Here is a 21,265-nt window from a genome sequence, read left to right on the forward strand (position 1 = left end):
GGGAACATGAATCAAATATGCACTTTTATTCATTTACAATAAACTCAATGTACATCATTTTGATTGAAGCTAAGGGCATACAAAACTGTCTAACACCAATGATTGAAATCAACTGCCGGTAGTTTGGTTTCCATCAGAGAGAGTGCATCCCTGGTCATTACCTTTGTTCGACAAAGGGGCTAATCCCGTCACTATGATCACCCACTTAAATGAATTCTCAAACTGCCCCAACATACCCAGGTTTTGACCCCTGCTAAGGATCTCACTGATTGGCATATCAAAGACAGCCCAATCCGATACCTAGTGCAGTTCCATAATCGGGTCTAGGGGTCAGGTGTAACTTTCCAGTTTTGCCCATCAATCTCCAAGGTCCCGGGCAATACTAGAAATCTAGTCTGGTTCAAGGGTTCAATTAGTCCTACACTGCATTTGCCTTGGGTGTCACCCTGGCAGTTGAGACAAGCCACCCCAATAGTTGGCAGCACACCAATGTCAGCCTTGGCAGGATAAATCTCCCCAGACTTATTCAACGGCTGTGAACATTTAAAACCAACACAAGTCTCATTAAGTGTCCAGTTTTAGGGTCTTGCACAAAAGTATACCACACAACATGAATCAAACATGTACTTCATTTATTTATATTAAATATCAAAAGTACATCAAAACCGATTGAAGCTAAGGGCATACAAAAACTGTCCAACAACTCCACTTGCACTTAGGTCCAATCTTGTACAAGTCGGAGTCTCATACTTTCCACGTGTTTCTCAAACAGCTTCTGTGTGTGTGGCTTAGTTAATGGGTCTGCCACATTATCCATTTATACTACCTTCTGAATCAGGACGTCCGCTCTACCAACAATCTCCCGTAGTACATGGTACTTCCTCTCGATGTGCTATGACTTCGAGTGGGCCCGAGCCTCCCTAGCCTGAGCAATGGCTCCATTGTTGTCACACAACAACGGGATGGGTGATGTGATGGATGGAACCACTCCTAATTTGTGAATGAATTTCTTCAGTGGCAACGAGCTGAGCTCTTAACGAGCTAGTTGAGCTCGGCTCGTGAAAACCTCAGCTCGACTCGATTTCAATCGAGGCTCAAGCCTAATAGAACTCGGCTCGTAATGCTCGCGAGCTGACTCGAATATATTATATATAATAAAAATGTTATAACTCTTAATTTTTTAAATATCAAATATAAATATTTTTATATATAATTATTTGTTTTTATAAAACATTTTTTTCTCAAAATCAAGTTCGAGCTACGAGTTTTTGACTTGAGCCGAATCGAGCTCAAGGTTCCAGCTCGAACTGAGCTCGAGCCTTGTAGAACAGTCTCGAGCCGAGCTCGAGCCTTGTACTATTCAGCTCAGCTCGGTTCGAATCCACCCCTATCCATAATTCTCCATTGCTCAGTGAAAAAATCATCATCACCATCTAAAGAATGAAAATAGAAAATTAGAACTCAAAAATAACCAAAGAATCAAGTATGAAAATGTCATTTGAGATAATATCTATAATAGTTACCATCAGTCCTAGCTCTTTTTCTTGATGGTGATTCCATTTTCAGAAATGTTGTCTCATCAACTTTAAACATATCTCCTTTTTCATAACCATCAAGTAATGTTAGATCCTCATCGCCGTGCACTATCCAATCTTTCACAACATCAACATGTTCATGACCAATTGGGTCAAGATTTTCAAATTTTTTCTTACAAAGCAATAAATGATACATTAGATACAATGAAAACATAAAAAAAATAGACAATTGTGAAACATAAAATACACTTACCCATCCATCACATGTAGATTGCAATGAACATATACTAGGTCATTGAGCCTCTGGTACTCCAACATATTCCTTCTCTTCATGTGTATACGTTTAAAAACACTCAAATTGCATTCACATCCAGATGAGCTACACGTTTGGCTAAAGACCCATACAATAATTCTTTTCAAATTTGAAGTGTCACAACCAAATCTCGACCACCATTCACCTATATGCAATGAAATAGAGTTTATTTAACTTATAAAATAAAATTGAAATAATAAACATGTTATAAGAAAAAAAATATTTATTACCTAGAGGTATTGACTTACATGTATTCACCAAGAAAAGTCTTCCAAATTACCACGGCAACTTTTGTAAGCTCTTTGTTTATCTTTATCTCAACATCATCTGATTTGATTGAAAGCTTTTCACAACGACATCAAATACTACAAACATAACGGTCGGGGATTTGACTTTTGATTTTGGATCATATTGAAAGGTCGGGTTAAAATAATACCCTATAAGATGAAGCCTCTGACCCATTTGTTTATTCCATCTTCTATCAATAATCTCCATGATTGGGCCATATTCAGCTTTCTTATAATTAAAATACTTTTTCTATGATTCATTTGCCTTCAACATAGTATGATACATATACCCTATTGCAGGTCCAAACTCAGAATCTGCAAGTCTAAATGCCCTAACAGGAGGTGATGTGAAATCCACAATCATTTTGCATTGTGCCCAAAATTCAGAATACAACACTGTTTTTATTATTTCCTTCCCCTTTGCATCTTTGGCATACCAAGAGTCATTAAAACTCCTATATGTCACCAAATTTTGCAAATCATGCATGTGCTTCAAAATGTTATCCAATGCAATGAAATTAATTACAAAGCGAGTGGCTCCAAGACATACTATCTCAGTCCAACTAGGTCTCTTCCTTCGCATTGAGAGTACAAAAATATGATTGTAGAAAAATTTTATAATTTTATATGCACGTTGAACCACATTTGCAACACAATCCATTCTCCAAATTTCTTTTAACATCAAATTTAGACAATGTGTTGCATAAGGTGACCAATATATCTATGGAAATTTATGCTTCCAGCTATCTTTTTGTAGGTACATAATTTGCAACATTGTTAGTGACCACCTGAATAACATTTTCTGATTTTACTCAATCAATAACTTATTCAAACAAAAGAAATAAATTCTCTTCACTCTTGAATGTTTCAGAAGCATCTACAGACTTGACAAATGCAGTTCTTGTAGGACAATATACTAAAAAATTAATCAATGTTTGACTGTGTATCTGTTCAATTGTCAACCATTATAATGCAACCATATGTAGCCCAATCCTTACAAAGTTTATCAACTGACATTTGAACCTCTTGAACTAAATCTTTCAACAAATTAATCCTACAATTATGATATGAAAAAGCTTTATACCCTGAACCAATAGTAGCAAGTGCATCCAACATAAACTGAAAATATCTTGAACACAAAGCATTCAAGGGAATACAAGCATCACACAACTACTTCATAACAGCACGATCCACATGACTAATTGCTCCCTTAAATGCCAATACACTCTTAATACTAGTTATGCACCTGAAGTGGTTCGTGGAGCAAAATGGCTAGTCATTAGTCCTGAAGATGATTTCCCCTCTCCTGATGATGTAGTTAGATTTTTCCCTTGACAAGTATCATGTGTACTAGGTAGATCTATTTCCCTAATCTCAATATCATCATCATTATCATTCCTTCCACATTGTGTTCTAGTGTCAACAAAATTCATTGGTTGCTTTTCACTCATTTTTCTTTCATTGATTTCATTCAATGAGCTCCATTTTGTATTCTACATCATAGGGTACTTTACGACAAATTGCAATACCACAATTCTTTTGGGCAAGATGTTATTTCACACTATTAATCCATCCCCCTTTAAAAGTCTTTTGACAAAAAAGACATGTCATTGACTTTGATCCATTAAGATGATCAACTTTAAGGGATATATGCTCCCAAGCAGAATCGATTTTGGTTCTAGCATTTAATGAAATGGACTCTTGTGATGGAGTTGGATCAGATGTATTAGTTTTAGGATTCTATCATCTTAATCCAACTAAAGAAACCCAACTCAAAAATAAATCCTTTCATACAAACACAAAATCTAAAATTTAAATTTTAGAATAGCACATTTATTGACTAAAAGAACCAACCAAAATATAAAATCACTCCATACAAACACATTCATTTACACAAAATATATGCAATATAATTTTGCTTCAATATATCCATGCATGACTCAAGAAACAAAAATTAATAATGCAAAAAATCATGAATCAATTTTCATGGGTGGTTTATGGGTGCATATGTAATCTGCATATGAAAATCAATTTTCATGAATCATGATAATCTACATATTAAAATCAATTATGATGGTATTGGTTTATGGGTGCAATTCAGCCAGCACTCTATATTAGTTTTTATCAAGACTATAAGAGGAGTATTATGCGCATGTGCACATAGTAAAATATATAAATTAGCATGATATAATCAATTTAAATGTTTATCATACTCAGTTTTCTAATAAAAATTAAGCAAAAAAAATTATTAAGCAAGATTAATTAAGCAAAAAATTCAAAGCTGACTGCCGGCCGCCGCTGCTCCTTGTTGCTCCTTGTTGCTGCTGATTACAAAAAGAAGTCCGTCGTTGATGAAGCCTTCTGTGAGGAAGGAAGGTTGTAATTGTTGGTTGTCGTAGATGAAGCCCTTCTGTGAGGAAAGAAGGGTATAGTCATTGGTCGCCGTAGATGAAACCCTTCTGTGAGGAAGGAAATCCACCATAGTCGCCGATCATCGTAATTCACCGTCCGTCGTGGCTGTCATAGGTCATCAGTCGCACCGTCAGGGCATGAGGTCGGAGAGGAAGGCTGGAAGGGTTAACTCTTAAGGCTGGGATCAGGGGACATGAGTGTTTTTTCTTTTTTGCTTTATGTTTTTATCCAACGAAAATAAATTTCACAACCTATGAAACGTTGCACGGGTCAAATGGTTTAGCGATTCGACCACCTGGGTCAGCAATTTTTTTACATTTTCAACGGTTTAGGAAGTAACGGTTTACAATATAAACGGACCCAGGCGGTTGCCGGTTTTTCCAGTCCAACCGTCCAGTCCAGTCCGGTTTTGAAAACCATGGATGTAATAAAACAATGACATATCTCCTTTTACTTAAACCAATCATAGAGTAGTTACCGAGTTCTCGTAGGAAAAAAAATCTAGGCTGATCTATGGCCATGGTTCACACTTCGTGCACAAATTAAGCCAGAGTTTTTCAAAAAAAAAAAGAAAACAAGAAAAAATACAATAGAACACACACCATATGCTACATACTGAAATTCTGGTAGCATCTGTTGGAAGTTTGGACCAGTCGCATTAGACAATTATAATAGCAAAAAAAGAAAAAAGATCTGAATGGTCTAGTAAAGGATCCATCAAGGAAATCCTTTCCCAGTGGTTGCATTTTCTTCACCTTGCCCACTCCTAGTGCTAAGTTCATCCGTGGGTTCTGAGATGTGGCATTTAGGTCTCAAGTAGAACAGAAATTTGTAGATTGCTTGCAAGTTGGCTGCTGTATCAGATTATGTTAAACTGATATAACTTTAAAAGTGTATTGAGATACTAATATAATCCATGGCAGAAATTTGTCCCATCTGAAAGAATAAATTGAATTTCATGGTAGAAACGAGAATAAATTGAATTTGTCCCATATCTTAAACTCTAGTGTAAATAGAGACCAGACCGCAAACTTGGTAGCTTGCTGCCAATATCCAGATAACGGTGACCATGATGAGTACCATGCCGGCCTTTGTATCTTTTTGGTGAGCCCACTACCTGATTTCTACGACCATGGTTTGACGAAGACGATGGTTTGTGAGGAGGTATGTTGTGGAGTCCCTTCCTCAGTTTATGTTCTGACCCCAGGGCACTGCCAAACTTATGTCTAGTGATGGCTGATCTAGCTGGGCGGTCAGCAACCTTCTTTGAAGAGATAGCTTTGATCGACTGCCTGTTGAAGTAAACCAGACGAGGGAGAAGGCCTTGTAAATATTTCTTCAATTGTTCGTCTCCCACATTCTTCTGTGCTGGATTACCTTCCAAGCTAATGGCTTGTAAGGATTTGTAGTTAGCTGCAAGTTGGCCAAGACATTTTCTGTTGAAATTTTGTTGAAGCACAAATCCAGGACATTCAGTTTGAGGAGACGATGAAGACCTTCCACTTCACTGATTTTGTTTCCAGCCAGATGTAACTCTTTAAGGGAAGAGCATAAAGCTAGGCCTGAAAAAAAAATTAAAATGTGAATTACCCGTAAAGGATGTCAATACACGAAGGTAAAGTTGGCATAAAGCAGAGGATGCGGCACACTATAATATATCTGGTACAGATTTTCTGGCATAGTTATGGACCACTACCCAATATTGGTCCCAGCTATTTGGGTTCTTTGGAAGGATGGATAGAATACATGACCTAAACTTTGGCATTTTTTTACAGACTGGCCACTCTCAGACTCAAACTTGCGTTCTCATTCTCATGCTTGTCAGGTTGATCTTTTACCATTGCTCCAAGCAATGAACCCTATTTCTGGCATAGTTACTAATAAGCCGAAATAGGAGATTAAGATCCTAACCTTGCAAAAAAAATGTTGACTATGTATTTAAGGGAAAATTCCTTCGACAGAAGTCAGAGAGATAGCTTGAGAATCATATGTCTAAGTACAGTCTTAACACCAGAGGATGAATTGCACCCAAAATAATAACCAGTAACATAAGGAACATCCACTAATGCAATCTATACACAACTAAAATGTGAAATTGCAACCAACTTAAATTCCTGAATCACACTGATATAAGAAACAGTCGATCAGATCCATTAATTTCTGTAGACTTGCATAAATTTTGGCCAGCAACAACCTTGAGGATAACAACTTTTGCCGCAAGTCACATATCTATGAGAGACACCGGATGCCTGTTTGAACTTGACCTAAACCAGAATCATTTCATTTCTTTGATCAGTAGAATTATGTCATATTAATTTTGCATAGCGCTTTAACCCACACTGTGAGTTATATTTCAAGACAGCTTGAGAAATGAAATGATTCGCTTCATATTAAGGAAAACTTCGAGCTATATTTTCATACAACTTGAGATAACTTGGAAAATGGGCTACAAAAAAGGGGAAGCCCTCCTCCAAAGTCCAAATCCCAAGGACCAATCCCTTCCCCCCTCCCCCCCCCCCCCCCCCACAAAAAAAAAAGCTTAAAGATGCAATAATTGGTTAATGATTGCATGTGATACCAAAATTTCAACTAACCAATCAAGCAGGATCACCCTAAGGTGTCACTGGGAAAATGTGAAATTTCATTACACTAAGCAACTTAGCAACGAAAATGAGCTCAAAAAGTGTTTTGAGCATTCAGTGAGAGTTGTTTTAAAAAAAAAAATAACAATCTAAAGTCAAAACACTTTTAATCCCCAAAGCACAGGTTTTGTGCTTTTAGGCTTTAAAAGCACAAAAATTAAGAAGCTTATCCAAATGCAACACAACTCTGAGTCCCTAGTCCCTCATGTCCCTCAACACACAATATCAGGTAACTGCATACCACACATAACATTCAGAAGTTCACAAGAGAAACCAACATGGTACCAACAAGAAATAACTAAGAAGATTTACATGCTAGCTAATTCAATATACACCATACCATGACCAATTTTAAATATCCGATTGTAGCTCAGATCCAATATACGGAGGCGGAGGCGTGTAAGTTGACGAAGGTTTTCAATGGTGGAGATGTTATTTTTTGACAGACTTAACACATGAAGACCTCGTGGAATAGCACCAACAGTTATCCTCACTAGGAATCAGTTTAATGACAATTAGCAAAAAGACAAAAATATCAGTTGTATACCAAGAACTCAGTAAAGTATTGATCTACAAAGACTGATAATAAAACCTTATTAAGTCTTTAATGAGCATAATACAATTGACTAAAAAAATGTTTTAATGCTATGCCATGTGGCCCATGCCTACCTTTGGAATTTCCTGATAAATTAAGCACCTTCAGGCTCACAAAAGCGCTAAGATATGGGACCACAACCAACTCAAGATTTGCCAGCTGAGCTGTTGTGGATGCTACAGTCAAAGAAGAAACATAGTTCTTTGCTGCTTCCATGGCAGGAGTAATCTTAGCATCAAATTTTGCTGTAGTAATAATGCCCAATACATTGGAACCCTTCTTTACCTTATCAGTAGAATGAGGTGAGCCATGTGGTTCTTGGAAAGGGCTAGTGCAATCATCAAGATTAATCATGCTGACCCACTCTTTGATACACTTTATTTTGAACTCATTGCTTCGCAATCCATCCAATCTGCATATTGATGGTTCTTCTTGAAAAACTTTCATATCTACTCCATACAATCCTCGTTCTGTCAAGTTTTTCTCCAAGCCAATAAGATTATAAGAATCAACTTTTGCACTTGAAGGATTATATTTCTCTTTCTCACCCACATATAAGTCATCATCTTTTTCTTCATCTGCCATTGCATGTCTTCCAAGCTCATGATTTATAAATTTCTTCCCCTTTGCACCTAAAGCAAACAAGTCCTCATAAGATCTGTAGCGAGGTTTTATAAACAGAAGGGAAAGTGAACCATCTCTAGAGGTAGGGGTATAGAATCCCAGGTTAGGCAAAGAGTAAGATTTTGCGATCACTGGTAGGATAGCTAGTGTATGTTGACCAGGGTCGTTGGCATGTTCACTGTATAACTGGGTAGTGAACCTTTCATGACCTTCTCTGTCTATCTGCTTTGGATCTCCAATTGAGAAGAAGACTTCATTATGTATCAACTCAGAGTTGGCCTGATCAAGTTTGGAGACCAATAGCTTCTTGATAATGATCATGAAAACTCTTTCCTGGATTCTTGCTGTCAAATGATTCCATTGGTTCACCTTGGTCATCTGCATCAGAATTGTCATCATAGTTCTTTCCAGGGGAATCATGAACTGAAAATCCTTGATCCACCTCATCCTCAGTCTCAATGCTGCTAGAAGCAATCTTCTTTCTGTCCAATCCACTTCCCAAAAATTGACTTTTTTGAAGGTGCATCCATTGATGAGATAACTTGCCCTCAGGACCAAAACCGATCTCATTTCCTTTGATTTTGAGCAATGAATCACAGATGAAGAACACTTAACTTGCTCAGCACTTATATTGGAAGGATTATCCTCATATGACTCCCAAAGCAATGAACTTAAACTTGTAGAAACACTTTGAACCTTCAAAGTTTGATTCATTGTTTCAGATGATTGTTGAATTGCTTTCTAGCATGAGAAAGAAGGGGCAATTGCCAGTTTAAAAATTATATTCTTCCTGAAGTTAAATTTTGAACCTCAATGAATTGAATTATTCTATAACATACCTGTGATCTGGGGTGATGGATGTAAGCATGGAACCATGAAAACCTTACCATTATGATAGACAGGACCTTCATTCACAGTCCAACTGTATCAGTATTGAAAAATTTTTGATATACAAGCTATTCTGGACGTCTATCAAGTTCAAATAACGGAGGTTGAAGATGTCCAATATGTGATGACCTACTATCAGAAAGTATGTAAATCTCCAAAGCTTTTTGGGTCCTGGTTCATAGAAATCTTAGCCATAGTCAAGCGACAGACCCTCTGAAGCATGGCACAATCTCCAAATGTGAGATGATCTTGCACTTGTCAGAACACATAGTACAATCACCCCATCATAATTACCCCGCACCCGATTAGAGGTGCGAGAAGAGTATGATTTTGTTGGAGCGGCCAGAGTGAAATAGTTCTGTCAACTAGGAAAAGCCAATCCCAAATATGTAAAGAGAGACACACCTGCCACAAAACATAACTATGAAAACAAACATCAATGAATAGATGCAGTTAGCAGAAAATTATAAATATGATATTTGCAGCAGGTAGCTGGTATGATGGACAAAGACTGATTGAATTATAGAGGCTTAATATATAGAAATATTCATGATCTTAGATAACGAAAAGGCTGCAACTTCAAAGACAAAGAATACGTGGATTGAAATGTGTATTCATATTAGTAAAGAGTTTCCAGACTCTCCGAAACCCTGGGATGCTGATGCTTTATTGCTGCAGTCTGGTGACTCCTTTGAAAACAAGGATGCTGGATGCTGGTCTTTATGATCAGTTTTGAAAAATCCCATTGTTGATCATGCCATGGACTGGCAAGCCTTCCCTATCTTCAATCTTAATATCTAAGCTATTCTAAAGGGCCTCCATGTTGCTCACTTTCATAGTTTCCAACTGATTCAGTTTACTACAAATCCAATACAATCGAGCAATGCACCTCGGAAAGTTTGGATAATTCATGCAATCTGTTGTGAAGCAGAGACTTGCATATTGTGCCCCCCCCCACCCCCCACCCCCTCTCTCTCATACACTTTTTTTAAAGAATAAATGGAAAATCCATTAAGGCTGTATTTAGTTTGAAGGAAAAGATAGGAAACCTTTACAAACCTTGCCTAAAAGAAAAAAGAGAAAGGTGACAAAAAAATCACTCAAGTGAAAAGACAAACACTAATACAACTTATACCCAGCAACACCAAAATACAAAATCAATCAAAACACAAAATCCATTGATGAATGATGTTACAGTTTCCATAACATCAAAAATAATTTTCTTAGAACTGTTTATACTTGAGGTAGTGTTGTCAAATGCAGTGAAGTGATGACTAATCATTTGGGCCTCTTTAATCGGTGTCTAAGTACTGATTAGTTGGCTTGAGAAATGATATATTCTAAATTTAAGTTATTGATGCCACTCACTTATTAAAATAAAAAAAAAATTAAGTTATTGATGTTATCCCATAAATAAGTTTGTGAGAGAATAAAATCTTATTCAAGGACCCTTAAAAGCACAAGGAGAATTTTGCACCTGAGGCACGCAAGGCGAGGCATATGCCTTTCATCAACTTTTGTTCAAATCCACCTTATAATAGTTTTTAATCTCCATATTACCCTTGTAATAACTATTCAGACAATTGGGGGAAAATACTATTCATCATCTCCGAGCTCGTACGGTAATCCCATCTCATATTCCTTCACATTTTTCTCTCTCTCCCTCTCTCCCTCAGATTCCTTTACATCCACCGTCGGCGACTTCACAAGCTCATATTGGGCTTCGGCACAGAATGGAAACCGAGTTTTAACCGGCGTGTCCCTAATCTAGTCGGCATTCTATAACTGTACGTGGGATTCCAAGTGACGGAGGAAACCGTAAGTTCTATGTACCCAAGTAACGATGGCTCCAATACCTAAACGCATAGATGATAAATCCCAAAATCAAAAAGAACAAAAGCTATCAATATTTACATTCTACCCAGACAGCAAAAACAAGAAACTACTAATAGTTTCCCCATTTCCTCCGCCTGAGATCTATTTGCCGTATAATGCAGCTCATGAGGTGACGGGAGAATCCGACGCTTGACAACGCCATTGACTAGTTTACCTGTAACAGTTTTCTTCGCGGAAAACTATTGACTCCGCTTCAGCTTGTATGCCTAGAAGCCTCTACCGTTGTAGGCACCGCTGAAGATTTCTTCTCCTTCGAGCTCGAAGAGGAGAGAGATGTTGATGAAGACTTCTTCTCTTTAGCAGGAGAGAAGAAAATCGAAGACCAAAACTTCTCTTACTGTTCCCTCTCCCTTCACTTTTACTTAGGTAGAGGAAATCCTTCAAAAAGACCCATCTCTTCAAGCTCCTTCTAGAAGAGGATGACTTGGACGAAGAAGCAGAAACGGAAGGCGTGGTTCCCGTCGATGGAGTTTCGGCCTGTTTATTCTCAGTGTCCTCCAGGTCTAGAGGATGAAGCTCGCCAGCATGTCGTAGCCCTCCTGTGCACAGATCCACTGTGTAACCTCAGATCTCTCCCTCCCGTCAATGACTCTTCGCGTTTCTCGAACTCTATTTCTCTCGACTACTTACCTTCCTCATCCTTGTCTTCGACTTCAAGATCCAGTAGCGGAGCTAAGATCTGAGGCCTCTGCAAGTGAGAAGACAGCTTCATCGGCCGATAGGCTGCTAACAGGTTCGGCTCATCGCTCACAGCTTCGGTGGTGGTCGAGTGTGGACCTGCTTTGCTCTCATCGCCATCGTCGTCTTCGGCTTCCCCCGCTTCCGCTTCATTGCGCTCGTCGTCTTCGTTGCCGTCGGCGATAGCGGTGCGGTGTGTTTGAAGCTGTGACATGCTTGTGTGGTGCCGTTTATATCGTTGTCGTATACCTTCTGCAAGGGCACCTGGACCGAAAAGGACTGCTATAATTGCAGATGTTTCTCTCTTCCCCTTTCTTCTTTCAGCTTAACCTTCCCCTTTACTCTCTCTCTTGTATCTCTATTGAAAATTTTGGATTTAGCCATGTGGGAAAAGAGAGAGAGAGCGAGAGCGAGAGCGAGTACGTATTATATTATAAAATACAAAAGTGGCCTTGTGTGCTTGTCGACTGATTATTCGGACATTGAGATGTGGCAACTATGGTCGAGTGGAACGGAAAACCGAGTAAAGCCGGAAGAAGAAAGGGAAAGGGGAAGAAGAGAGATCGGGGGAGAGAGAGAGTGAGAGAGGGTGAGAGAGAAATGTAAAGGGATCTGGGGTAGAATGGATTACCGTTGTTGTTCATGTGTCTTCAGGTTGGTGAAGATGAACAGTGTTTTTTCAACTATTGTCCAAAATAGTTATTAGAAGGGTAATATGGGGATTAAAAAATATTATAACGGTGGATTTTAATGAAAAACTAATGGAAGGGGTTTTTTGTCTCACGGTCATAATACAAGGGGGTTTTTGTCACAAAACAAATTACAGGGGAGTCTTTGTCACAGACCCCATAGTACGAGGGATCTTTATAATTTACCCTAAATAAAAATATAAACTTAAATTTTAAAATAAATAATTTGAAAAAAAATTATTATGTCAAATTAAAATACATAAACATAATATGTAGAACATATTTAAAATGAAAATTTAAAAATAAAATCAAGCATTACATTTAAAACATATTCAATCATGTAAAGCTCTCAATCTCTTTATTTTTTCCCAAATTGTGTTACTTAAAATAGCCAATGTGATGTTAAACATTATGCTTTCCTAGTTTTACGAGCCACCTTTGTATCAAGCCCTTCAACACAAGCCCAAAGAAGTCCATATTAGGGCCTTAAATTCTTAATCCCTATAAAAAAAGATTTTATAATTTTAATTTTTTTAAAAACATCTTTTATTAAGATGAAATTTTTTATTAGGATGAATGAATGAATAATATTAACAAATAGGGGTTTTTGAAGCTTTTGTGAGTGAACGAGGCATAAGTAAACAGAAAAAAAAAAAATGCACAAATTTTCTAGAGGCACACGCCTAGGGTAAAAGCACAAGGAACACCAGATGTACGACTTGTGAAAATGTTGTGCCTAGGACCTAAGGCGAGGCACATATCCTAAAATGCGCCTCACCTATGTGTCAAGGCTTGCATCGTTAAATCACTGCAGGAACCTCACCCAACTGCCTAAGATTTTATGTTGAACTGTTACTTGAGATGGCATTATAGCTTGTTCAAACAAGTGGTATAGTGTTTGATCCGTGTTGCCCTCATTATAATTAATTACATTTCAGAATAAGGCATAGGTGGACCTGTTCTTGTCCTTGCTTTCACGTGAGAGGGTGCTTTAGAGAAGGAAAACTTATTCAGAGACCTTACATAACAGCTTAACCTTTTAGGTCCAACGGTTCCTTGACAAAGTTAATATAGATTGCAAATATGAAACAAAAAGAATGATATTCAGCATTTGGTTTACGGTCTTTGTTTTTAAAAAGAAATAAAAAAGTTAATCAACCAAATGTATTCCTTCACAAATATAAATAATGAAAACATTCTTGTGTTATTTTAAATAATTAGAAATAAATGCAAAAGAACCTTCAAAAACTCTGTTTCTAGCAGCCAATCTAGTAATTAATTGACTAGTTATCCTAGTTGGTGACCACACTGTAGTAGTGACCGGCTAATTTGGGATGCATTCGGTTTAGTCCTTAATTGACCAATCGATGATTAGTTAATACTTTGATAACATTGTAACAAGAATAATGTCTTTAAGAAAGGAGACGCCTAATATGGGCTTTTGAAAGTTAGTTAAACAATGTCAATTTTTTCAAATAAATAAAGATTAAAATTGGGATTAAAGGCCATCTCAATTCGAGGTAGCTAATATGGGCTCTAAGTTCTGCCTTCAGATCATGATTTCGGGATTAAAGGCCATCTCAATTCGAGGTAGCTAATAGTCCAAAAATTGGGATTGGATTCTAACGTGTCTTTCTATGTACTGATCTGCCTATAGGCAAATTCAATGGCTTACACTACATATGAGCTTAGAAAAAAATAGGGTTGTTATGGGTTCAGGTTATATAAGATATCCTCTATAACGTAGAACTACAAGCATGGAAGCAGAGAAAAATAATAAGAATGATGCATAACGTCAACATATCAATGCCGTCAAGAGTTCCATAAACCAAAAAGGAACATTATATTATTAGTTAAAAATTCCAAGTCATCCAATCAATAGCTAATGAAAAAGAAGTACAGTAGTCATGAATCATACTCCATAAACACGTTAAGAACCAATCCTGGAACTACGAACAAACAATAAAGATTAGAAAGCACAAGTACAGCAAAAAAAAATAATCATTGATTCATGAAGATAGAAAACCGAGAAGGGAAAAAAGCAAGAAACGGAGATCTAGAGATCTAACCTCACTGTAGCCGGATTGTATTCTGAAGGAGCTTTCTTATACAAAGATTTCACGCGAAAAAAACACTTTCAAGAAAAAACAAAATCAAAAATCAAAACCGGAAGTAGCAAGAGGCGGAGGTATAAATGTAATGTATTAGATTTGATTCAGAAAAATGGAGATGATTGTAGAAAGGTACCAGTAAAGATGGTGTAAAACAGAATTGGGCAAATTCGTCGCCTTGATTACTTTATCCTACCAATCGCGCAAATGCTGCTGCTGCTGGTTACTTACGAGGGAGCAATGGGGCGGTCCGCCGCGGCCTTTGATTTTCTCTCGCCTCATTACAGCTGTAGATCTGCCATGTTGGCATGTTCCCAATATACACTTATACAGTATCATATTTATGTGGAGTTCGTCTTCATTCAGTGCAGAGCCCGTTCGAACATTTTACAACCTTGTATTCGAAATATCTCAGTACTTATATGCTTCATTTCATATACAACCCTGTATTCTCTCAGCATATGCACAGCCAAATATGCTGTGAGGTTTGTGTGAAGCGTGTTATGTGAGAACATGTCTAAACTCCAATTCTTCGGCAATTCTTATTTTTCTTTTTTCTGTTTTCAGTCATTATTTACCATAAATGTGCACATGCTTTATATATGGCAATAATTAGTAATAATATCTATTACTATTATCTATATCTATATTGCTACAAAAGTGTGAATGCATTCTTAGGTTTCTAAATTTTTTTAAATTAAAACATCTAGGGAAATTGTCTAAAATCCACTATGACTTTTTAGTATTTATCTTAAGCTCAATATAACTTTTCAAAACATCTAGGGAACCCCATGTCAATGAGATTTTATTTTCCAAAACTCACCATCCGTTACTATACATTAACAGAAATTGTCCACGTCAACATAAATGCAATTTTCATGACCAAACCACCCTTGAATGGCAAGTAGGTCTTGCTAAACATATTTTTATGATTAAAATGCCCTTAAGTGCCAAACCGCCTTATATATAAGATTTATACTAATTGACAGACATTTTGCTCTCATTGTGCTACTTGAAAGTATTCCAAGGAAGCTGAAAAATGGGTTTTGGGTCAAATAATAACAAGGGTATTTCTAAAATATTGAAAAATGAGTTAAATATAATAAAGGGTAAATTGGCAATTTACTAACACCCATTACTCTGTTTAGCATTAAGCTATTGTTAATGTTATTGTTAGTTTAAGAGAAATGCTTAAAAATCATGGTGAGTTTTAGATAATTTCCCATTCTATTTTTATAAGGGCATATTTGGCCCTCTAGTGACAGTGTGTCATATGGCAATCCTAGAATTGTTGCATGACACCCCGGCACCACGTAGGCAATGACTTGCCTTAGCCAAAATGATAGAGACCCAACTATTGACCTACTAGAAGCCTAGTTGGTGACCTACCTCCGCCGACCTAAAGACCTACCTCCGTCGACCTGGTGACCTACCTCCGCCGACCTGACGACCTACCTCCACCGACCTAGTGACCTTCCTCTGGCGACCTACCTTCATCGACCTAGTGACCTTCCTCTGGCGACCTGGTGACCTACCTTCGCCAACCTAGCGACCTACCTCCACCGACCTGGCAACCTACCTCCATCGACCTAGCATCCTACCTTTGGTGACCTAATGGAGACCCAACTGGCGACTTCATACACAAGTCGGGCACCTTAGCAGGGCGGCTTGCAACACCTCGTCCAGGGCTGACTTGTACACCTCGTTGTTACTTGTCGACCTATGGTACCTCATCAGTACCGATCGAAGTGGCATTGGTGTGGGTAGCGACCTCCTCGATGACTTTTCAACTTGACTGAGGTCCAGGTACCAACCTGCGAGACATGCTCATTGACCTCTCCTTAAACAAGTTATTGTTTCCGACTTCTTTGGGACCACGACGCTTGACCATTACACCCATTTTTTCATATCGTTCGCATCGGAGTTGATTGAACAGACTCTATCCCTCTCCTCCAAACATGGTGAACACAGTTTCCCAGGAATCTCGGACGCGTTATAGGAAGCTCCCGGTTTCTTACTCCTATATAAAGGTCTCATTTCCAACCTCAAAGGGTATGTGCAATTTAGCTCTTGCAGCTCTTTATCTCTCTCACTTAAACATCAAAGTGCCCACCTTGAGTAAAGCAACCTAGGCACTCTAATACTATCTCTCTACAGGTCACCCTAGCGAACTAGCCAGCTCGGCGTCTGAGTCATCTTTTAGCAAGGAATTGTCTAGCTCGGCATCCGAGTCACCTTCCAGCAGAGAGCTACTAGATCGTGCATCATCAATATTTAAGGTATTTTTATCTATCATCATTAAATTTCACCAATTAAATCCATGAACACATTAATAGTATAAAACCTATATTTTTAAGATCAAATAAAAACTAAACCAGATTTTCTAAGTGGCAAATAAGTAGTCTTACCATTTAGGTCAAATAAATGAATCCATGATGTCATAATTAAATACTAAAAATATAAAAATAGATAAAGTTATATAAATAGAAAAATTAAAAAATTTTAGGCACATCACTAATTATATATTTGTCATATTAAACAAAGATATATATGATAAATAAAGCACACTTTTATTAGTGATGGAAATGAGATACAAAAATTAAAATGAATCAATAAATGAAACCATTTTTCTTTCCTAAGTGGTAGTCAGATCATTGGACCAACACATAATGTCATAGTTCGATAATATATTTAAAAAAATAGAAAATACAATAAATTACATAAATACATAAAGTAGAAAATTTTAAACACATATCTAATATTATATATTAATTCATATTAAAAAAGATAAGTGTGATAAACAAGAATTATACCCTTACTGTTTAACTATTGTCTTATATTACCCCCTAAATTTTCTAACAATTGACTAAAACCTCCAAAACATTAACACCATTAATGAAATTATGAAAAAGACTATTTTACCCATTATTTTCTTTCAAATTTCCACAATAAAACATAAAAAAAAAGGAGAGAAAGAGAAAGTCTCGAACAAGGAAAATGAAAGATTCACGAAGAACGACCGACAGCATCCCCACGCAACGAAGGCAAACCAACGCCACAAGGAGTATGTCTCCAAGCAACCACCCCTTCCTTCCTCTTCTTGAAGGGTTGAGAGATCCATCAGATGGACGCCCAAAGATTGCGGAATAAGGGGCGAATTTCAAAAATCTTTCTCTCCCTTCAACTGGGAATCACATTCCCTATTTAGAAAATCATATTTTCAAGGATAAATCTTGAACCTTAAACTGAACCAGATCTGAACCAAAAGGAATGGGAGAGAATGATACCTGATACGGAGAAGCAATATCTCCCAACGAAGGTGTTCACTCCCAAGGAAGGATCCAAAGACTGCTCCCGCTGAAGATGGCGCAGTGCAGGATGGAGCAGAATCAGCAGTGTTCTTCCCCAAGAACTCTGTCCTTCGCAAGAAACAGCAGGATTGAACGTGAGCACAGCTCCCTTTTCAATCCTTTCTCAAAGAATTGATGTCAAGATTCAATCTTGACTTCTCCCACAGCTGGAGATCGAACTGGCAAACAGGGCGGCAAGAGCAGGGAGGCGGCAAGAGAGTATTCGCAGGGTGCAGAATTCTCTCTTCTTGATTTCAGCACTAAAGAGGATCTGATGTGTTTCTTGGTCTCTCTCAATGCTGCCGCCCCCTCCTTCCTTTTGTTAACTTGAAAAGATCAACTCCTAATCCCATTAGGAGGTGCTTATCCAAATCATATTTGGATCACCTTCTCTTCTAATGATAAGGATAAACCCTTATCTTATCTGCAGATTAGATTAGCTTTATCCTAATCTTATTAGGAGGTTTCTAGATCTGAATGTGATTCAGATCTGGACTCTCTGAGTGGATAGGATTAAGACCCTATCCTAACTGCTAATCCATCTCAGAATTCGCCCCTTTAATTAACTAAATTAATAGCCCTATTCGAAATGGGCTTTAGGCCCATTAAGCTTATGTGCTCACTTAACCTTCCTAACTACTGCCCAGTTGGGCTTCCTTGTATGGCGTGGGACTCAAGCATTGATCTACACATCAACCACATGGGTTTAGCCCAGCCTTTGTTACAAGGCCTGGTCGAATACACTGTTAAAGACAGTGCACCCCCTGAAACCCATCAAATGGGCTCTATGGGCCCAACACTTACCTTAAGTGGTCCCTGGGCCAAGCCACCTTGTAACACCCAGGGACTGTGGGCAGATGCAAGATTAGCCCATCAGGTATTATCCTCAATGGTCTTACACTTAACCTCTCAGCCCATAATGATCATACACTGCCCGACAAGAGAGGACCTCTCCCTCGGCTGCAAGGAACAGTGCTGCACTCTCCACTTATATGGATCCCGGGAATTAAAACCCTTTTGCAAACATTTTAGAAACCATAATATATATACTTTTATATCTCATATAAAATATATTTTGCAAAACAAATTTCAACGGTTGAAATCGGCTGCCGGCAGTCTTGGTTTCCAACAGTGAGAGTGCATCCCAGATCATTACCTTTGTCCAACAAAGGGGCTGATCCTGTCATTATGATCACCCACTCATATGAATTCTCGGATTGTCCCAACATACCCAGGTTTTGACCCCCGCTAAGGATCTCACTGATTGGTACATCAAAGACAGCCCAATCCGACACCTAGTGCAGTATCATAATCGAGTCTAGGGGTCGGGTGTAACTTTCCAGTTTTGCCCATCAATCTCCAAGGTCCAAGGCAATACTGGAAATCTGGTCCAGTTCAAATATTCAATTAATCCCACACTATATGTGCCTAGGGTCTCACCCCGGCAGCTGAGACAAGCCACCCCAACCGACTTGGTGACACCACAGTGTCAGCCTTGTCAGGATAGGTCTCCCCAGACCGACCCACTGGCTGTGAACATTCAAAACTAACACGAGTCTCAATAAGTGTCCAGTTTAAGGGTAATACACAGAAACATACCAAGGGAACATGAATCAAATATGTACTTTTATTCATTTACAATAAACTCATAAAGTACATCAATTTTGATTGAAGCTAAGGGCATACAAAACTGTCTAACATTTCTCTCCCCTCCAAATCCACAACCAAAGCAACTTCCTTCCTCTTTACTCTCTCTCTCTCTCTCTACCTATCAAAGAGAAGCTTCAAGCGATGAATTTCCGCAAAAGCCCCGAAAACTAGACCCCCACAGCAACCTATTCCTCCGCATCGTCAGCGAACTCCGACACCTTGTCACTGAAAACCATCAAAGTCAATTGAATTTCTAGAGAGATGCTCCTCTGAAGTCCGAACCGATCCTTTACACTGTCGGATTGGCCTTGAGCGACAACGAAAATCTTAGTACTTCGAAATCCAATGTTCTACTATATCACCTCCAAACATGTATGGATGTGTTCATAGCAGCATCGTCTCCACTTATATCTCTGCCTCCCTCTTCTCATAATATCGAGGTACAGCGAGTCAAACTTCTTTTACTCATCAATATAATTTCTTATATCTGTGTTCAAATTCCGACTCCGAGCTTTGATTTCGACTAAATTTGGGGGTGGCGAAAATGCAGAGATACAATGAGGAAGCGAAGGTGGTGGTGAATGTGACTATGGAAGGAAGTCCGGGACCTGTTCGAACCATGGCGGCATTGCAAGGTCAGAGCCTTCGATCTCTACTATCATTCGATCACTGGCCCACCAGCGCCTGGTCCATTCCTATATCGCCACCATAGTTTAGGTAGCGGCCCATGGTTCCACCAACCCACTGTTAAAGTCACCTGTATCGCCCTAGTTCTCTACTATTAGATCCCTCTTCTCTACTGTTAGAGCCCTCTTCTCCACTGTTGTGCAGTAGTGGAGAAGATTTTTGTCTCCCAATTGTGGAATCGCCTAGTCCATTCATGTCATATGTGATAGGTGGAAGCCTACCAATCGGGTCATTGAAAATGGGGCTCTGTCCACTGCAACTCCCTTGTTTGCCTTATGGTGAATCGAAAAAGAAGCTTAGTGAACTCACCGGAAAACGACTTTCAAAGTAGTTTTGGTAATAGAAAAATAGGGGCGTCGATTAGAAGCTTAGAGAGAGAGAGAATCGATGAGAAAGAGGAGAGAGAGTTTAGGAAGAGGTGGATGCTGCAAGTTAGGTATCGAGAGGGATTGAGGGTAGAATTAGATTTAAAAAAAAAACATTGTGTCACTTGATGTCACATGTGTACTGATTTTGACGGAACATTAACGGATGTTAATGGTAGTGGTAGAGCTGGTCAATTGTCAAAACACATTCTATAAAACAATAGTAAGGGTAGTTTAAGAAATTTGTCCATTTTAAAATTGTCTCAAACTATGATGTAAAAGCCATTTTAAGGCAAAAACATATAATGTTATTGAAAAAGCCACTTTTGACCCTAAAGCTGAAAAAGACCACTTTCATAAAATTAATTAACTAAGGTGGCATTTGATAAATCTGATATCTGAAATTTAAAAAGTTGAAAATATATTGTTTCAATCTAAAATCTAAAAAGAAACATAAGTGCTTTTCTACTTTTTAGAAGCTCTAAATCAATAAGTTTGTTTGTGTTACATCAACCATTTACCATCCGAAATTTACTGATTTTA

General features: G+C 38.2%; 1 long non-coding RNA gene and 1 pseudogene across 2 annotated transcripts; both read right to left on the bottom strand.

Moving 5' to 3' along the window:
- Positions 1-1,591: 1,591 nt before the first annotated feature.
- On the bottom strand, positions 1,592-4,733 carry LOC148877994 (uncharacterized). The gene is made up of 2 exons (XR_016099932.1): positions 2,097-4,733; positions 1,592-1,993 (listed from the first exon to the last, which is right to left on the bottom strand). It is a non-coding gene; the product is annotated as an uncharacterized LOC148877994 (long non-coding RNA).
- Positions 4,734-5,402: 669 nt separating this feature from the next.
- LOC148877995 (uncharacterized) lies at positions 5,403-15,061 on the bottom strand (annotated as a pseudogene). Its single transcript, XR_016099927.1, has 6 exons — positions 14,807-15,061; positions 14,629-14,693; positions 9,248-9,701; positions 7,859-9,149; positions 7,530-7,682; positions 5,403-6,109 (listed from the first exon to the last, which is right to left on the bottom strand). The product of XR_016099927.1 is annotated as an uncharacterized LOC148877995 (transcript).
- Positions 15,062-21,265: the final 6,204 nt, after the last annotated feature.

This window comes from Nelumbo lutea, chromosome 1, assembly GCF_056320005.1.
Source record: "Nelumbo lutea isolate HS-2025 chromosome 1, American lotus-T2T, whole genome shotgun sequence".
NCBI lineage: Eukaryota > Viridiplantae > Streptophyta > Magnoliopsida > Proteales > Nelumbonaceae > Nelumbo > Nelumbo lutea.